Raw genomic sequence first — 19211 nt, 5'->3', positions numbered from 1 at the left:
TGGTTAGCCAGTCAGACTCTAGCAAGAGTAGAGGATTCACCCCTCCATTACCCTACCATCGGCTTAAATAAAGTAAAGCTGGCCATGTAGATATGTGGTGAAAGGGCATTCTAGGAAGAAGAAAGAACAAAGTCAGAGTCCCTCAGAGGGGAGCTGGTTAGCATATCTGAGCAAGAGAAATGGAGTCAGCACGGTTGGAGAGGAGTGAGAAAAGGGAAAGAGATAAAGGGGAACCAAATGGCATAGGGCCTTGCATAGTGAATGACCCTTTAGAAACCAAATGTTGAAACAATGCACTATGTTTAATGCACTATGAAGTTCTTTTGAAGCATTTTTATTTACTTAAAAACTTTTTTCATAAGACAATTTTATTCCCCTGTATATACTCTATATATGTATATTGGTATATCACTTCACTGTTTATGAAGCAGTAACCTATCATTTCACCAAATTCTCATGGCAGTCCTTTGAGTCTTTGGTTTCAAATTAGTTATTTTTCCCTTCACTATTCTACTGCTTCCTATAACTATAAAAGGTCACTTTGGATGTCAAATAGGCAATTGAAAACACCGCCTGAGATTCTGTAGTTTAATACAGGTATATGAAGCCCGGACATCAGAAGTACTGGGTTCTGAGGCTGCTCTGCAAACCTTGAGCTGTCCCTTCACCTTCTGTGCCTCACTTTGATGCTGTTGCTCAGTTGCTAAGTTGTGTCCAACTTTTCTCAACTCCATGACTGCAGCATGTGAGGCTTCTCTGTCCCTCACCGTCTCCCAGAGTTTGCCAAAGTTCATGTCCATTGAATGAACATGTGCCTCAGTTTATGCATCTATAAATCAGGGAGGCTTGACCAGATCACTGGTTTCCAAATCTGGCTAAGCACCAAAACTATCTGAAGGCCTTAATAAATGTAATCCTTTTGATCCCCCCTCCCAGAATATCTGCCAGGGGATGAAGATCAAAAATCTGTATTTTAAAAGCTCTCCAGGTGATTCTGATGAGAAGTCAGGTCTGGAAATCTCTAAACCAGATGATGTCTCAAGTTCCTGCTTCCTCTAAAACTATGAATAAACCATATTTTTCTTTTGTATCCATTGCTTTTTGTGCAAATCAGTCTTTAGACCCAGACACTGGGTTCCTCTCTGTGGCCTGGAGAAAACAGACTTGGATGGTAAGATTAGCAAGACCTCAGAATTAATGGCTTTGACTATATTCTGGGCCAACAGGACCACATGAGAGCATAGTTTTCTTTTCTTTATTTTCCAACAGTAGACTTAAGTAAAAGAACTCACATATTTTCCAGAAGAGTCTAACTGTTCTCATCAATGTAAGGGTTTATTACTATTATTTTCATTTGTTAACATTTCCAGTTAGACTCTAAAAGCCATCTAAAATACAGAAGAAACAATGTCTTGTGTCTTATTTAATAAAATACACTAAAATGATAAAATCAAGATATGTAGTTTTCAATAAATTGCTGATGCACAGATTGTGTTAATGAGAAAACAACAAAGACAAGGAAATAGGCATCTAACCATTACAAATTTTAAAGTTTAGTTTTATTTTATTTTTCTTTTTAGTTCAAATAGGATTTTTTCAACTTCTGGAAAATCAAACTAATAACCCAACTCAAAAAAAGAGTAATATATAAACCACAAAGCTAATTTTTTGGTTGATACAGCAAAAGGCATAACATAGCTTAGGAAGTCTAATACTTTAAAGTCTACCAGGAATTGAATAAGTGTAATTAACTAATCCTATTCTTTCTTTTCTCCCTCTAAGTCACTGATTACACAGTGTAAGACTCAGTTTTAAGACAAAGCCTTAAAGTCTTTCACTGGAGACTCCTCTCCAGATTCACCTTGCCCAATCACCTCCCGGCTAACGAGCGATTTTGTTGTTGTTGTTATTGTTTAGTCACTCAGTTGTGTCCTCATGGATGGTAGCCCGCCGGGCTCCTCATCCGTGGGCCATCCCAGGCAAGAATACTGGAGTGTGTTGCCATTTCCTTCTCCATGAATGAGTTATTTTACCAACCATAAATCCACTGTTACTAAATCCAGGCTGCAGTTCTTCATCTTACTCACAATTATAACATGAAAACAGTTGTCTTTCTAAAATCATGATACTCAATATTCATCTATTTGTTTAACAAGAATTCTATAAGTTAGGCAGATAAAATGATGACTCGGTCTCCAACTGCTTTGAACATTTGAGAAGAGAAGGCACATGAGCAAGTAACTTGATAGTGCAATTAGTGTATTAAAAAGCAAAATTCTGCATCGGGGATAGTGTCATGGCAAAAGAGATATTTGGAGTAAGTCTTGAGAAGTAAGTAGCATTTGCCCTGTAGTGAAAGGGGAAAAGCCCTTCCAACAGAAATCATGGAGCAAAAAGCTCTGGAAGGCATGATGGGAATACACTTGAGGAGATAATATGAGCTGGGTGATGGCTTTGAAGAGCTGGTTAGCATTTCCACTACAGCTTTTTCTGTGTGACACTTATGATATCTTCTTTTTTTTTTTAATTTTATTTTATTTTTAAACTTTACATAACTGTATTAGATACCTTCTTTTTATATGTCTTCCTTTCAAGAATTAGTTTAGAGCCCCTGAAACACTAAAAAATTATTTGAAAATAACTTCTTCAGTTCAGTTCAGTCACTCAGTAGTGTCTGACTCTTTGTGACCCCATGAATCACAGCACGCCAGGCCTCCCTGTCCATCACCAACTCCCGGAGTTCACTCAAACTCACGTCCATCGAGTTGGTGATGCCATCCAGCCATCTCATCCTCTGTCGTCCCCTTCTCCTGCCCCCAATTCCTCCCAGAATCAGAGTCTTTTCCAATGAGTCAACTCTTCGCATGAGGTGGCCAAAGCACTGGAGTTTCAGCTTGAGCATCATTCCTTCCAAAGAAATCCCAGGGCTGATCTCCTTTAGAATGGACTGGTTGGATCTCCTTGCAGTCCAAGGGACTCTCAAGAGTCTTCTCCAACACCATTTGCCATTCCCTAGTATTCTGATCAAGTACTCTTGCCTGGAAAATCCCATGGACTGAGGAGCCTGGTGGGCTGCAGTCCATGGGGTCGCTAAGAGTCGGATATGACTGAGCGACTTCCCTTTCACTTTTCACTTTCATGCCTTGGAGAAGGAAATGGCAACCCACTCCAGTGTTCTTGCCTGGAGAATCCCAGGGACAGGGGAGCCTGGTGGGCTGCCGTATATGGGGTCGCACAGAGTCGGACATGACTGAAGCGACTTAGCAGCAGCAGCAGCAATATTCTGATCAAACATCATAGTCCAGAATATCAAATCCTTTTATTAATCCTGCTACATAATCAGTGTCCACTTCCCATCTCCTACTTCTTTCTGATTCTACCTACCTCCCCCATTTCTCTGCACAAGTTCTTTTTTTTGTCTGCAAATAATCTCAAAGTTAATTAAAATACATTTTAGTCTTCTTGATGATTACATTAATATTCTGAGGAATAGCAAATTGGTAGTACTTGGTAGATTTCAAAAAAGTTAAGTATTAGACATATATTTAGTATTTCACTGAAGTTCAGACTTTGATAGAAAAGAAACTGATTTTTAATCAAAGAAACTTTAATTTAGCTGATTATTGCTCTTAGAAGCCTAGTTGTTTAAACCTACAGGCCCTCATATAAGTACCATCAGCCTTTGATTATAGTTTATATAAATAATATGATTTTAGAAGGAAAAAGCCTTGAAAATGCTAGAATTTTATAAAATCCAAAATTATACTATAACACTAATTGTCCACTCAAAGTTTGAATGGGTTTCCTTGGTGGCTCAGCTGGTAAAGAATCTGCCTGCAGTATGGGAGACGTGAGTTCGATCCCTGGGTTGGGAAGACCCCCTGGAGAAGGGAAAGGCTAACCACCCCAGTATTCTGGCCTGGAGAATTCCATGGACTGTATAGTCCATGGGGTCACAAAGAGGCAGAGAGGACTGAGTGATTTTTACTTCACTTCACCCCTAATTTTGTCCTGAATGAATCTGCCAGTTTTGTTACCAGTGGCAGGACGTGAAAGCTGGCAGGCCGAAGCATGTTCACTTCCACACCCTCACACGTGCTCAATTAAAAATGACTGAGGCTTTCTTCTTCCAAATTAAAAACATGTGAAAGAATTGAGGTGGAATGCTCTCCCCCACCTCACCCCTGCCTGTAGCATGGCCTTGATTGGTTGTCCTGATCTTTGTCATGAAAAGTCACACCATCGGACCTGGAGGGTTTTAGAAACATAGGACTTTCTCAGGCCATGCTTGATTTTGGTTTTATCTGAGCTGCTGCCTTCTTTGTTATCATCTATTTGTATATGTTTTTAAATAATTCTCTTTTGGGGCAGCTAAAAGCTTTTAGTCAAGAATACCTATAAATTTTTTAATTTTTTCATTTTAAATTTAAAAATAATTTTAGATACAGGAGTTCTGGAATATTTTTATTTGAAAGATCTTGTTTGTTTCCGAGCATGCTCTCTCATAAAGTTCCTTACTGCCAACAGAAAATAATCACATCAGAACCAGATTCATCTGTCCTCAAGTAACAGACATTGGCAGACACGTTACATTCTGAGACTGTTTGTCAGCTTTTGGCTGGTAGGGTTTAAATTCCGATTTACACTGGCTGCTCCAGAGATAAGACTTACAACTTCACAATCACTGAGATGGGCTCTGACTCTTATCACACAGACCGACAGAGAAGTGGGAGAGAATGGTCAGGCAGAGTGATAAAACAGTTAAAAATTCAATGGTAATAAAAGATATATACAGAGGATATGATGAAATGAAGAGGGTATATATATACATATATATATACATATATATATACATACAAGAGGTATATATATACATATACCCTCTTCATTTCATCAATTTTCTTTACTTTATCTTAAATTACCTAGGTGTTACTTGCTCAGAATGAGGTCACAGTGTAATGTAGATTCTATAAGCCCAGCAGGAATATAGAATTTTACTAATTTTTTTTATGAATGCTTGAAAACATATTTGTGGAATTTATCCCAATAAAATTACCTTTTTTTGACCATGCCACACAGCCTGTGGGATCTTGGTCACCCAGCCAGGGACTGAACCTGGGCAAGAGCAGTGAAAGCCCCAAATCCAAACCACCAGGGCACCAGGGAACTCCTTAAAATGACACATTCAGAGGCAGAAATAAGAGAACAAATTTAAACTTCATAGCTCACATTGCCTTAAATTCACATAGCTTCATATTCTTGTTAGTGTGCCTTTCCAATGTTTTTTTTTTATCATGAATGTGATAGTATTAACATATATCATATCATAATTTATCATGAATATAACACATTATCAATGTTATGATAATGCACATTTGGACAAATGAAGAGTATACATGCCAGATTGCTCACTATGGGGAACACTGATTAGATGGGAATTGGTTTAATGTTTGAGGTACACTGTACTCTGCTAAGCAAAATCAGTCCACTTCATCCATCAAATTAATCATTTCTTCCTCTTTGGCACCCTGTATTTGGCTGCCCTTCTATTTTGTCACTATTTTCCTTAGGAACCTGCTAAGAAAAGAAAAGAAGATGGACATTCAAGAGTAATAGAGTTTTAAAGGTATGACCTTAAAGGCTACTCCTATCTGTAATAAGACTAGGCTTAGAAAAGAGCCCAGGATGACTATGATCTCTTTACAGATGTCTTATCTTGGTCTATGCCTCAGTTTGTTCCCAGGATGCCTCACCAACCATTTGGGTTAGGTTTATTCAAGTCTCTTCAGTTCAGTTCAGTCACTCAGTCATGTCCGACTCTTTGCTACCCCATGAATCGCAGCACGCCAGGCCTCCCTGTCCATCACCAACTCCCAGAGTTTACTCAGACTCACGTCCATCGAGTCAGTGATGCCATCCAGCCATCTCATCCTCTGTCGTCCCCTTCCTCTCCTGCCCCCAATCCCTCCCCGCATCAGAGTCTTTTCCAATGAGTCAACTCTTCGCATGAGGTGGCCAAAGCACTGGAGTTTCAGCTTGAGCATCATTCCTTCCAAAGAAATCCCAGGGCTGATCTCCTTCAGAATGGACTGGTTGGATCTCCTTGCAGTCCAAGGAATTCTCAAGAGTCTTCTCCAACACCACAGTTCAAAAGCATCAGTTCTTTGGCACTCAGCTTTCTTCACAGTCCAACTCTCACATCCATACATGACCACTGGAAAAACCATAGCCTTGACTAGACGGACCTTTGTTGGCAAAGTAATGTGTCTGCTTTTGAATATGCTATCTAGGTTGGTCATAACTTTCCTTCCAAGGAGTAAGCGTCTTTTAATTTCATGGCTGCAGTCACCATCTGCAGTGATTTTGGAGCGCCAAAAAATAAAGTTTGACTCTGTTTCCACTGTTTCCTCATCTATTTCCCATGAAGTGATGGGACCAGATGCCATGATCTTCGTTTTCTGAATGTTGAGCTTTAAGCCAACTTTTTCACTCTCCTCTTGCACTTTCATCAAGAGGCTTTTTAATTCCTCTTCACTTTCTGCCATAGGAGTGGTGTCATCTGCATATCTGAGGTTATTGATATTTCTCCCAGAAATCTTGATTCCAGCTTGTGCTTCTTCTAGCCCAGCATTTCTCATGATGTACTCTGCATAGAAGTTAAATAAGCAGGGTGACAATAGACAGCCTTGACATACTTCTTTTCCTATTTGGAACCAGTCTGTTGTTCCACGTCCAGTTCTAACTGTTGCTTCCTGACCTGCACATAGGTTTCTCAAGAGGAAGGTCAGGTGGTCTGGTATTCCCATCTCTTTCAGAATTTTCCACCGTTTATTGTGATCCACAGAGTCAAAGGCTTTGGCATAGTCAATAAAGCAGAAATAGGTGTTTTTCTGGAATTCTCTTGCTTTTTCCATGATCCAGCAGATGTTGGAAATTTGATCTCTGGTTCCTCTGCCTTTTCTAAAACCAGCTTGAACATCTGGAAGTTCATGGTTCACATACTGCTGAAGCCTGGCTTGGAGAATTTTGAGCATTACTTTACTAGCATGTGCTGCTGCTGAGTGCAATTGTGCAGTAATTTGAGCATGCTTTGGCATTGCATTTCTTTGAGATTGGAATGAAAACTGACCTCTTCCAGTCCTGTGGCCACTGCTGAGTTTTCCAAATTTTTTGGCATATTGAGTGCAGCACTTTCACAACATCATCTTTTAGGATTTGAAATAGCTCAACTGGAATTTCATCACCTCAAGCCTCTTAGTCCACTCTATAAAAAATATTCTTGCCTTAACCCCATACCAGAGTGTTAATCTTTCACTAGTCCTTCCATTTTCATCTAAGACCACAGAATTACCTCCTTTGAGTACCTCAGGAGCAGATCTAGGGCCCTGTACTGTTTGAATTGAGATCATTCTGCACTCACTTTGCAGCTATCTCTTTGCATTCGAAAACGCTATAGGAAATAATCAGATTCCACATTTGCTTTCTCCCTAACCAACTACCTTTCTTGCAGATTTTGATTCTTTTATCTGACTAGGCAGTCCCTAGTCAGTTAGTTAGTTCCTATTGTTGGTCAGTTACACACTTAGATAAATCATGGCTCCTCCTCTATTTTTCCTGGCCCAGATTAATTGTCATGTAATCAGAACCGTGCTATTCCTCTTGTTCTGTGTCTACCTTTTTTCCTTCTCTCACATGACAGCTTCTCTTGATGCCCTCAAAAGAATAACCAATTCCCTTCCATGAAACTGACTTACTCCCTGTTACAGACTGAATGAATGTGTCTCCCTAAAATTCATACAGTGAGCCCTAACCCCCAATATGATGATGTTTTGTGGGAGGGAATTTGAAAGATAATTAAATTTAGATGAAATCATGAGGATAGTGTCCCCATGATGAGATCAGTGCCCCAATAAGAAGGGGAAGAGAAGTAAATTTCTGTTTAAGTCACCCCATCTATGCGGATGTTGTGACATCCTGAGCAAACCAGGATACTCCCTTCTCCCTCTCCACCAAGACTCCCGTGAATGATTGCTTCCTCAGGTTCATCACTACTATTTGGAAGGCTGACTCTCTCTGCCCAGGGGTCTAGAGAGGACTTTCCAATATCACCTCATTACTTTTTACCAGACATTCTATTTGAACAAGTTTTTGTTTTAATGTATAAATCTTGCCATGGAAAGGGATATGGCATTTCATCAACCCTACTGTTCCCTTTTATACCAAGCCAACCCTTCAGATGATAATTTCAGGCTCACTTTCCTCAAGGAATATTCCCTGATGGTTCCTTCCATTTTAATCTTTCCATTTTCTAAACTTCCCTATTATTATCATTTACGCCAAATAAATCAGAAATTTAACAAGCTTGTGCATTCTCTTCTATTCTTGGGACTTCTTAGCAGTCCTGGGTTCCTTCTGTACTTTTGCACTAGTGTTACTCTCAGTCAGCTGCTAATCGACCACAACTCCTCTGTTAGGTTCTAATTTCACACCATACATACATACATACATTCCTACAGTCTTCTGTATCCAGCCAGTTCTTCAATTTACCAAAGATATTTTAGGGTCTAAGCATTTCTTTACTTTCTCAGACTTGGTGACCTCAGTAAGCTGTGGGCCTTTTATAGCATCCCTTCAACTAGGCTGTTGATTTTGTTTTTACATAGTGTCTGTCTGAGAGAAATTAGTAGGGTCAGTCCAGGCCTCCCAAGAGCCCTTAATATGGCTCCTGATTACCTAAGTTATTTTTCTCTCTCTTTTATTTTTGAAGGAATGAGAGTGTGGGAACAAAAAATAGCAAGGGTTCTCTGGAGTGCATTGAGCCTATTCAGAAACAAGAAAACAAAGAAAGGAAGAATCAGTGAGCCAAATACCTCTTGTATATTGTCCATGTACCCTTTCTAGAGTTGGTTCAGTGGATAAACCAGCAGTCACTATTCCCAGGCCTATTATTCTGAAAATTTACATGTTTTCTCTGAATGTGTGAGTTTGGGTTTACCTGATATTCAGGAGCAGGTATGCTTCTCTTTATTGGCATTGGGAAGATCGAATGGAAAATCATCTGCTGTTTTCATCAGAAACATTTATTTTGTTTTGTAAGATCATTTTACTAGGTGCCAACCTAATAAGATGGGAACAAAGAGGAGGAGTTTCTATATTGGATTTTAAGTCCTACATATGTTACATCACACAAAAAAATACATGTATTAAACACAACAGATGTCCATAAAATCTTCATGTTAAACAAACACTTTTCATGCATGCAAAAAGGGTCATGCTAATTACGGAGAGCACACTCTTGTATAAAACGAGTGAACGCCCCGATCAGGCTTGGAAGTTTCAGCATGAACAGGTGTGCACTGAATATCCAGCCATTCACTTCCCAAGTGTCTGCTTTATCAAATATATGCTTAACAGTATGTGAATTATCCTGTCATAAAAGAAATGTAAATATGATCTCTATCCTCAGGAACATTATAAAGAAACTTTTGGAGAAGGGAATGGCAACCCACTCTAGTATTCTTGCCTGGAGAATTCCATGGACCGAGGAGCCTGGTGGGCTATAACCCATGGGGTCACATAGAGTCAGACACGACTGAGTGACTAACACTTCACTTCACTACATACACAGGGGCGTGACACGTACACAAGACATACCACAAGGAAATAATGTCTGACAAAGTCATTATCAAGGGTAAAAATGCGGCGTAGGAACAAAGGTATAAGATGATCTGTCTTGCCTTTCCTGCTCTGAATTATATACTGCTGAGAACGGGAACAGAGGTACGGTAACAACCTAAGGCGAGTGTGTATTTAGCTTTGGAATACAAGCAATAGAGAATTACCTTTTATGCTTCTGCTTGCCTGTGGTCAACCCAAGATTTCATCTTCAAAGCTTCTATCAGTTTATCATGAAGAAGGGTTATGAAAAACAAATCAAGTATCTGAGGAAAGCAGATCATTTCCTCTTCAGAGTGGACATTTTTCTGACATTTATTAATTCACATGCATTATTGCTCCTCTTGGCAACCTTTCAAGATAAACAATGTAGATATTATCTGGTTTTATAGATGAAGAAAATAAAAGGTCAGAGAGATTATCTGACTTGTCCAAGAACATGAATGTATCTGTTAGGGTTCTGACAGGAAACAGATGGCGTATCTAAGGGATCTGACTGAAAATAACTGATTGAAGCGGCCAAACAAAGGGAATGTAAAACACTCTGGGACTGAAAGGCAGAAAGTGACAACTACCCTGAGATCTGATGGAGAGAGAATAATGCTCCCAGAGCTCGGTGAGAGCTGCCACTATGAAAGAGGAGTTGCCTGACAGGATGGTGGACACAGATATTGCCGAAACTGTGGCAAAGTGGGATAATGTAAGGCCAGTGAAGAAATACCCAGATCCTTCTCTTTTCTCACCCTCCACTCCTCTGCCAGTGCCTCCCATCAAGCAAAATTAACCAGAAGCTAAAGAATCTGCCTGTGATGAAGGAGACCAGGGTTCAGTCCCTAGGTAAGGAAGATCCTCTGGAGAAGAATGGCAATCCACTCCAGTATTCTAGCCTGGAGAATTCCATGGACACAGAAGCCTGGCGGGCTACAGTTCGTGGGGTAACAGAGTCGGCTACGACTGAGCAACTAACACGTAAAGAATAAAATGCTGGATGATGCAACCAAAGAAAGTTAGGTGTAGAAGTGAGCAGAGGAGGATGGAATGGAAGGATGTCTACATCTGGAGGATGTAGACAGAAGCAGCATACTAGGTAGACATCCTGAGTTTCAGGTCTACAGATTCAATACTCTTTTCCAATGGTACTGCTCAGACACACCCCAGGTGGATAATAGGGTGTTAACTGTAATTATTGGAAAAAAGAAAAAAACGAGAGTTCAGTCTTACTTAGATATATTTCTTCTTTAGGTTAGGCTAGTCTTTGCATTCTCTGATGGCTTGTGACTGTGTTGCTATGCCTTTTACTTGGACAGAATCTATTCTTTATAACCTGTCTTCTTCATGAGTGTACATAAACACACTTTTATCTCTTTAAAAAAGATTCAACCCCCCAAAGTCCTATTATTGAGTTTCAGTGCAATGCAAAGCTCTACAGAGTCCTATTTAAGCAACAACAAAAACAAAAGTTGAAAAAGATGATGGAAGACTAGTTGGGTGCTGCATATGACAAATACTGTCCAAAAGAAAGTTCATGGAGATCTTACAGTAGTATAAATTTCCTGTGAGAAGGACTGAGAATGAAATGAGACAGAATGAGGTATAAATTCAGTCTACTTCATATATTACTCAAGAGAAATAATCTCTCTTCAAGACATCAGAGACAGATTTGGAACCCAACACTTTGGGTCCCACTGGCATCCATTGCACAATTTCATTCACTCAGTTAATCTTCTGCATCTTTCCAATCCAAGGATCGAACCCACATCTCTTGCATCTCCAGCATTGTCAAGCAGATTTTTACCGCTAGCACCACCTGGGAAGCCTGATCTTCTGAATAAGTGCCTGCCCACCTCTTACACACTGGTCCTCAGGTGCCTGAAAATCTCTTAAGTTAAGCACAGTCCTTTCCAAGTATTAGAAAGATTCCTAGAAAAAGTAAGGGAAAAAAAAATCCCTACAATTCTATCACCTTAGTATGAATTTGGTTCACCTTATTAGAAAAAGTAAGGAAAAAAAAAATCCCTACAATTCTATCACCTTAGTATGAATTTCCTCCTTTGATTAGAGAACTTGCAACTATGAAAGGAAAACATATCATATGTTCTTAACAGTTAAAAGGAAAAAAACAAACAAACAAGTAATTAAACTACCTTAAGCCTCTGGGGGAAAAAATGGAGAAGAGAAACCTTGGAATTGAGGAGGAGGATGCAGAATGAGGCAGTGGGGGTGGGAGGTGGGGTGGTAATTGAAGACAAATTTGATGACTTATTTGCTCAGGGCAGGCCCTGGGTCTAGCTGATCCTTGTCCTAGAATTAACAGATCCCTCTTCTGACCGCTGGCTGTCATCAGGCTAGCTGGTATTGGTGCCTGCACTGAATGCTAAGTGTCTCACCTTCCCCACAGAGCACTTTGGCTTTTATTTCTTAAAGGAATCAGTCCAGTTTCTTTAAGAAAGGTTTCCTCTATGCTTAAACTAACTGCACTTCCTTCCACTGCTTAAACCAAGGCTCAGGCTTATCCACTGTCATTTCCGAATGTTTGTTTTCTTTTTTTTTCCCAGAACAATGAGAATGACAGCAAGCTCTGGCTAAAGGGTCCCAACACCTGAAATACTCTTTGCCAATTATATTACTTGGCAAGCTACAAAAAAGTGAGGGATGCAATCTTTCATTAAAAAGAACATGTAAAGAAGAAAGACTATCAAGAGCATCTAGCAAAAATAAGTAATTAAATATTTAAAACTGTTTGACTTTATAATGACTCAGGCAAAAAAATATGATTGGCCTTTTCTGATCTATTTGTCAATAACAGTAGGGTCATAGATCCTGGAATAGAAGAAGGTTTTGGTCAATAACCATACAACTTATTTGTTTTCTTGTTTTGTTTTGCAAATAATTTGGTTTTCAGTAGACCAGAATATCAAGCAAGGTACTGACCAGAGGCCACAGCTGGAATTCTCAAAGAAAAAGGGCTTTTTTTCCTCTGCTTTTCTTATGCTTGAGTAAGATTTTCACAGATGTACGTGAACGATAACACAATGAATCGCTGCCTGTTATCAGCCTCACATCGTCCTGAGTGAATTCCTGGGTCAGGCATTTTAACACAGAGAGGATTTTTGTGAAATGGTTGTCATTACATATTTTGATTAGAGATTACTTAATTTGAGAGTCCCTTGGACTGCAAGGAGATCCAACCAGTCCATCCTAAAGGAGATCTGTCCTGGGTGTTCATTGGAAGGACTGATACTGAAGCTGAAACTCCAGTACGTTGGCCACCTGATGCGAAGAGCTGACTCATTTGAAAAGACCCTGATGCTGGGAAAGATTGAGGGCAGGAGGAGAAAGGGACGACAGAGGATGAGATGGCTGGATGGCATCACCGACTCGATGGACATGAGTTTGGGTAAACTCCGGGAGTTGGTGATGGACAGGGAGGCCTGGAATGCTGCGGTTCATGGGGTCACAAAGAGTCAGACACAACTGAGCAACTGAACTGAACTAAACTGAATTTGATATAGCCATTTATCCTATCACAAAGATGCTTCAAACATCCAACATTCCCTTTCTGAAGTTCTTCTCTATCTAAAATAATGAGGCTGTCTCATGGCCCTAAATGAAGATGGCAAGAACTCTCTTAAATAATGTTTTACTATTTTACAAAGTAATATAGTCACATTACCCCAAATTCCGTACTTGATTCTCAGTAACTATACAAAATGCTCTATACCTGTTTTCATTCATTTGATGGGCACTCAATAAAATCTTTTTGCTTTTTTTAGATTTTGCAATCAACTGAATAAATCCTAGCTGTCAGACATTGTATTACATAGAGTCTCATGTATTATTTCCTAAGTTCATCACAACAATATTGAGTAGGTGATAACACCTTCAAGGGAGCTGCAATGTGTAGGGGTAACAGTATTATTAAGATGCAGGACCTGTTCTCTATACAAATATAACTAAATTGTAATTAGATTTAAAATATCTAATCCTTAGCATCACTTAAAAAAGTCTTTGCAAGTTTCTTAACCAAATAGTCACAGTTTCACCCATGTACCATTTTCCACTGTCTCTGAAAGCCTGTGGCATCAGTATACAGTGAACAAATCCATTCCGGAACACACTTACTCCTGGCAAAGGTCTTATAAAATGCTGCATGCTCTGATTACAAAGAAGACTAAAAGGCTTTAGATGATTTGACCCAAATTAATCACCTCTAATGAAAGCAACTCAATGCATAGCCCACTGATACTGAAATATTTGCTCATGTCACTTTCACATATAAAGATTCTTTTCACTGTAATGTGTCAGCGTGCTGCATTAACCTCACAATGTGAGAGACGTGCCCGTATTTTGCTATTATATACAAAGCAAGTAAAAGGCAGTAAATGAGCTATAAATATCTAGGATAGTTGAAGGTTAATGGGAGAGGGATTCTCAAGTGCCTTTTACAAGCAAAATAAATGAATGACAAAAATGAAATTACAGAGATATATATAATGCTAATGTACTCAATGACCATAGATGAAATTAATTAAGAGAGGTTAAAATGCATTGCAGAGGAACATTAGCAGTAACCCCTGAAGATTTTATTTTTCTTTTACTGTTTTTTTTTTAATTTATTTTATTTTTTAACTTTACAATATTGTATTGGTTTTGCCATATAATGAGGTGGATGAAACTGGAGCCTATTATACAGAGTGAAGTAAGCCAGAAAGAAAAACACCAATACAGTATACTAACGCATATATATGGAATTTAGAAAAATGGTAACAATAACCCTGCATACGAGACAGCAAAAGAGACACCCTCAAGATTTTAAATTATCCTCCAACCTTCTTTCTACAAGGTTCTGATCAAACTGGTCACTACCAAGACTCAGTTTAACTTGCCACTGTTGCCAAGTAATTTGGATTACTCACCTGGTTATTGCCTAACAATTATTAAATAACTAGACCTCAGTCACTTTTATTTAAATTAGAGGAGGTTCTGTCTGGATTTTCAAAAAGTTTAAGAAAACTCACCCAGGTTAAGTCCTCTTACTTGAAAGAATATTGTCTTGCTTTCTTACCATTTTTTTTTTCCTCCAAAAAAGAGACTCTCTAGGCAATGAACACTTCTACCTATTCTTCAGATCTATACTTTATATCTTTGTAGATCTGGCATGTCTCCATGAATCCTTTTAAATGAAGTGTGATTTTTAAACATTTTGGTTCAGACCTGAGACAGAATATACTCTACTCACTCATAAAAGAAGAAATTAAACTTTAGCCCAGGATACTTGTGGATACTAGGCCTACAGATTTTGGCAATGCCAAGTGGGTATATTCTTCAGTGTCTCTTTAAATCTTTTTTAATGTATAAATGACACTTAAAAGCCCCCTTTTCATTGCATTTGGCAGAGTACCTAAGACCATAACAAGTTGCTTCCCCAGTAAAAGTCATTTCCCTTAACCACAGGGCTATAATTCAAAAACTGTAGATTTTTTTTTTTTTAAGAAGTGTTAAAAAAAAAGTAGAAGAAAAAAAATAACCCTCTGGGAATGAAGCCTAGGATTTCCCATCTATGAAAAAAGGGAGTTGTTACCGAGTGGAGGATTGGCTAGAGGCCAGGGGCCTAGAGTTACTGCTTTCAAAATGGCTTTCTGACCAACTATACTAGGAGGAAGGGTCCGTATACTCTGGCCATGGCAACTTGCAGGGAGAGCGAAACAAAGAGAAGGCAGGTGGCAGGAGATAGCAAATGTTGTGGTTAAATACACACACTGCAACCAGAAATTGAGGTTCAAATCCAAGGTCTACTATGTACTGACTTAGTAACCTTAAGCAAGTTAGTCTAATTCCTCATACCTCAGTTTCCCTGTTGTGAAACGGATGTAATAATACTCAAGTGTGTTCATTTCCTATTGCTGCATAACCAGTTACCACAATTAGTCATTTCTGTAAACACAAATGTACTATCTAATGGCTTCTGTGGGTCAGAAGGCACATTTTAGTGCCTACATGTACTACACTCAGAATTCCACAAGGCTGAGCTCAAGGTGTCAGTGCCGTACATCCACGGTTGGGGTCTTGACTAGTGAAAGATCTGTTTCTAAGGTTCTCTGGGTCATTTCTTTATGAAGGTATGACTGAGGTTTCCAGTCTGTTGTTTTCTGTTACTCAAGGGGCCATTCTAGGCTTCTAGAATACATATGGACTTTTTAGGGGGTGCACAATTTAGTCCATAATACTATGTACTGACAAAGTGAGTCATGTTCCTATTGACCACTAAAGTGGAGAGACATAAATGTTACGGCATATTAAGTGCTGATACTCCCCACTTGTGAACAGACGATATATTTTCCACTTACTGAAATTAATGCGAAACAGAGGTGAAAACAAACTGATGCTTGCTGCAAGAGGCAGACGGAGTTGAGTTTTTGATGAGGGAAACTCAAAATGCAGATTCAAGGCACTGATCACTTTGTTGTTCACTGACGGATCTTTATAACTTTGAATAGTACTTGCACTGAGTATATACTTAATAAGTATTTGTCAGATTAATAAGGAAGGGTTGCTGAAAGGCAGGCAGGGCAATAATTAAAAGAGGAGTGAAGTGATGGTTCAACCAAACGACCATTTTCACAAGGGCTTCCTCCTCTAGGACATGCTGACAATGAAAACAGCCTTGTTTTTCTCCCCTAAAATGTGCATGCCTTTTTAAAACCTAGTTTTGATCTCAGCATATGTTTGGTATATGTAGTAGGAATTCATCAAACACTTATGAAATGAATTAGAAGTCCTCTGATGTAGAGACTGTTTCATTACTATTACAATAGGTGTTTTCCAGTAGTTTAAACAAACAAAAAAAAAATAGTTGCTAAAATCTAAATCATGCTGTATTCTTTTTGCTTCTCTGTGAAGACCACATAATGGTATCTTGTATATATAATAACACTTTACATCTTCTCCTTTCTTATTGCCTTTGTCTTATTTTGTTGAAAATAATCAAAATTCTTTAACACTCCTGAACAATCCACTTACATTTGTGACTTACATAATCATTACATTATTAAATCATGTGACTACCATATTCATCACAGGCATCTTCTCTACAGTGCTCTTGAGAAATAAGCAAATACATTTCTGCTTGAACAATCCCAGTTATGGGCAAGTCACTGCCCTGAAAACCAACCTAGCACACTCCACTACTGAAGCAGTCCAAATATTTGAAAGGCTTTTCCATTCCTTGTACTTACTACTAACTTCTATAACATTTACCCAGTTGTCCTGACTCTTCCCTTTGTAACCCCACAAAAGTTAAGTCCATCTTTCAATGTTCTGTATTTTGAATATTTCAAATTTTCTTTTCTCTAGTGAACCTCTACTTTTATTTTCTCCAGGTTTATAATCTACATTTTAATTTTTGTTTTTACAGGTCATGCTGCTGAATAGTCTAGAACAATGAGAACAGACTATATAAAAATTGAGAAATTTTTTGAAGCGAGGAGGAACCAGGAAGATTGTCTAATCTAGTGAGCATATTCAACATGGGGAAAAGGAGTCCCAGAGAACACACACACACACGCACACAAAGTTAGAGTCCTAAAAACTTCAGGGTTAGAATTAGAATATGTATTGCTAGTCTTCTTGCCAACACATGGCTTCCAATATTCAGGGCTTAATGTTTTCAAAGTGTATACATTCATTTCATTCTCATAACATCAATGTGAGAAGGACAGGACATATTTTTTAATCCTTATTTAATAGTTGAAGGACTAAGGCTGAATGGATTTTCACAAGGAAAGAGTTACTTAAGGGAACTGCCACAGGAACCCGAATTTTTTAGCTTCCAGATCAATGTTATTTGAATATTTAATACAAAATCAATAAAAAATGTAATAAGTACTACATTAGTGGAAGGCCTAGTGCAATATAGACGGCACAACAAAGAGGGCTTAACTGAAAAGAATTGAATGAAGGGACTTTTTACAGAGTAGTGTTCTGAGTTAAGGGAACCAAAGAGAGATGATGAGGCATCCAGGGACTAGCAGCAGTGAAAAGTCTTTACTATTCCTTCCTAGGTCTGAAGGAGCAGGGGGAGGAAACAGATTTTCAGAGGTCCCACACTGGAGGAATTATGGTTGACCCACAGAAACTGGGGTCTCAGAAAAAGAGCAACTCGCACAATGCTGAGAAGCAAGGAGATGGAGGACCATGGTAAATACCTAGGACCTCTTTTTCTCCTGCCCTCCAGTTTCTTGCTATTGTCTCTCATTAGCCAAATCTACCCAGAAACCATTTTGCTATTCCAAAAGCAAGAGAATTTCAGAAAAACATCTACTTCTGCTTCATTGACTACGCTAAAGCCTTTGACTATGTGGATCACAGCAAACTGTGGAAAATTCTTAAAAGAGATGGGAATATCAGGCCACCTTACCTGTCTTCTGAGAAATCTATATGCAAGTCAAGAAGCAACAGTTAGAACTGGACATGGAACAGTGGACTGATTCAAAACAGGGAAAGGAGTATGTCTAGGCTGTATATTGTCACCCTGCTTATTTAACTTATATGCATAGTACATCATGAAAAATGTCTGGATGGATAAATCACAAGATGGAATCAAGATTTCCAGGAGAAATATCAACAACCTCAGACATACAGATGATACCACTCTAAAGGCAGAAAGTGAAGAGGAACTAAAAATTTAGCCTCTTGATGAGGGTGAAAGAGGAGAGTGAAAAACTGGCTTAAAACTCAGCATTGAAAAACCCAAAATCATGGCATCTGGTTCTATCACTTCTTGGCACATAGATGCGGAAAAAAGTGAAAATAGTGACAGGGTTTATTTTCTTGGGCTCCAAAATCACTGCAGATTGTCACTGCAGCCATGAAATTAAAAGACACTTGCTCCTTGGAAGAAAAGCTATGACAAACTTAGTGTAGTAAAAGGCGGAGACATCACTTTGCCAACAAAGGTCCATATAGTCAAAGCAACAGTTTTTCCAGTAGTCATGTATGGATGTGAGAGATAGACCGTAAAGAAAGCTGAGCACCGATAACTGATGCTTTCGAATTGTGATGCTGAAGAAGACTCTTAAGAGTCCCTTGGACAGCAGGGAGATCAAGCCAGTCAATCCTAAAGGAAATCAACCCTGAATATTCATTGGAAGGACTGATGCTGAAGCTTCAATACTTTGGCCACCTGATGCAAAGAGCCAACTCATTGGAAAAGATTCTGATGCTGGGAAAGATGGAGGGCAGGAGGAGAAGGGTGTGACAAAGGAGGGGATGGTTGGAGATGGAGGGCATCAATGACTTAATGGACATGAGATTGAGCAAACTCTGGGAGATAGTGAAGGACAGGGAAGCCTGGCATGCTGCAGTCCGTGGTACAGCAAAGAGTCAGACATGACCTAGCAACTGAATGACAACAACCTAGAAACCAGCGAACAAGAGAGTTTTTTGGTGCACAGGGAAGAGAATGAATTGGAAGTGGAATAGAGAGAATAAAGACTACCGGTACAGAGTAGAGGGACAGCAACAGGAAAAAGAACCTC

This window comes from Bubalus kerabau, chromosome 18, assembly GCF_029407905.1.
Source record: "Bubalus kerabau isolate K-KA32 ecotype Philippines breed swamp buffalo chromosome 18, PCC_UOA_SB_1v2, whole genome shotgun sequence".
In the NCBI taxonomy this organism is placed as follows: domain Eukaryota; kingdom Metazoa; phylum Chordata; class Mammalia; order Artiodactyla; family Bovidae; genus Bubalus; species Bubalus kerabau.
Note: the sequence above shows the minus strand (reverse complement) of the source record.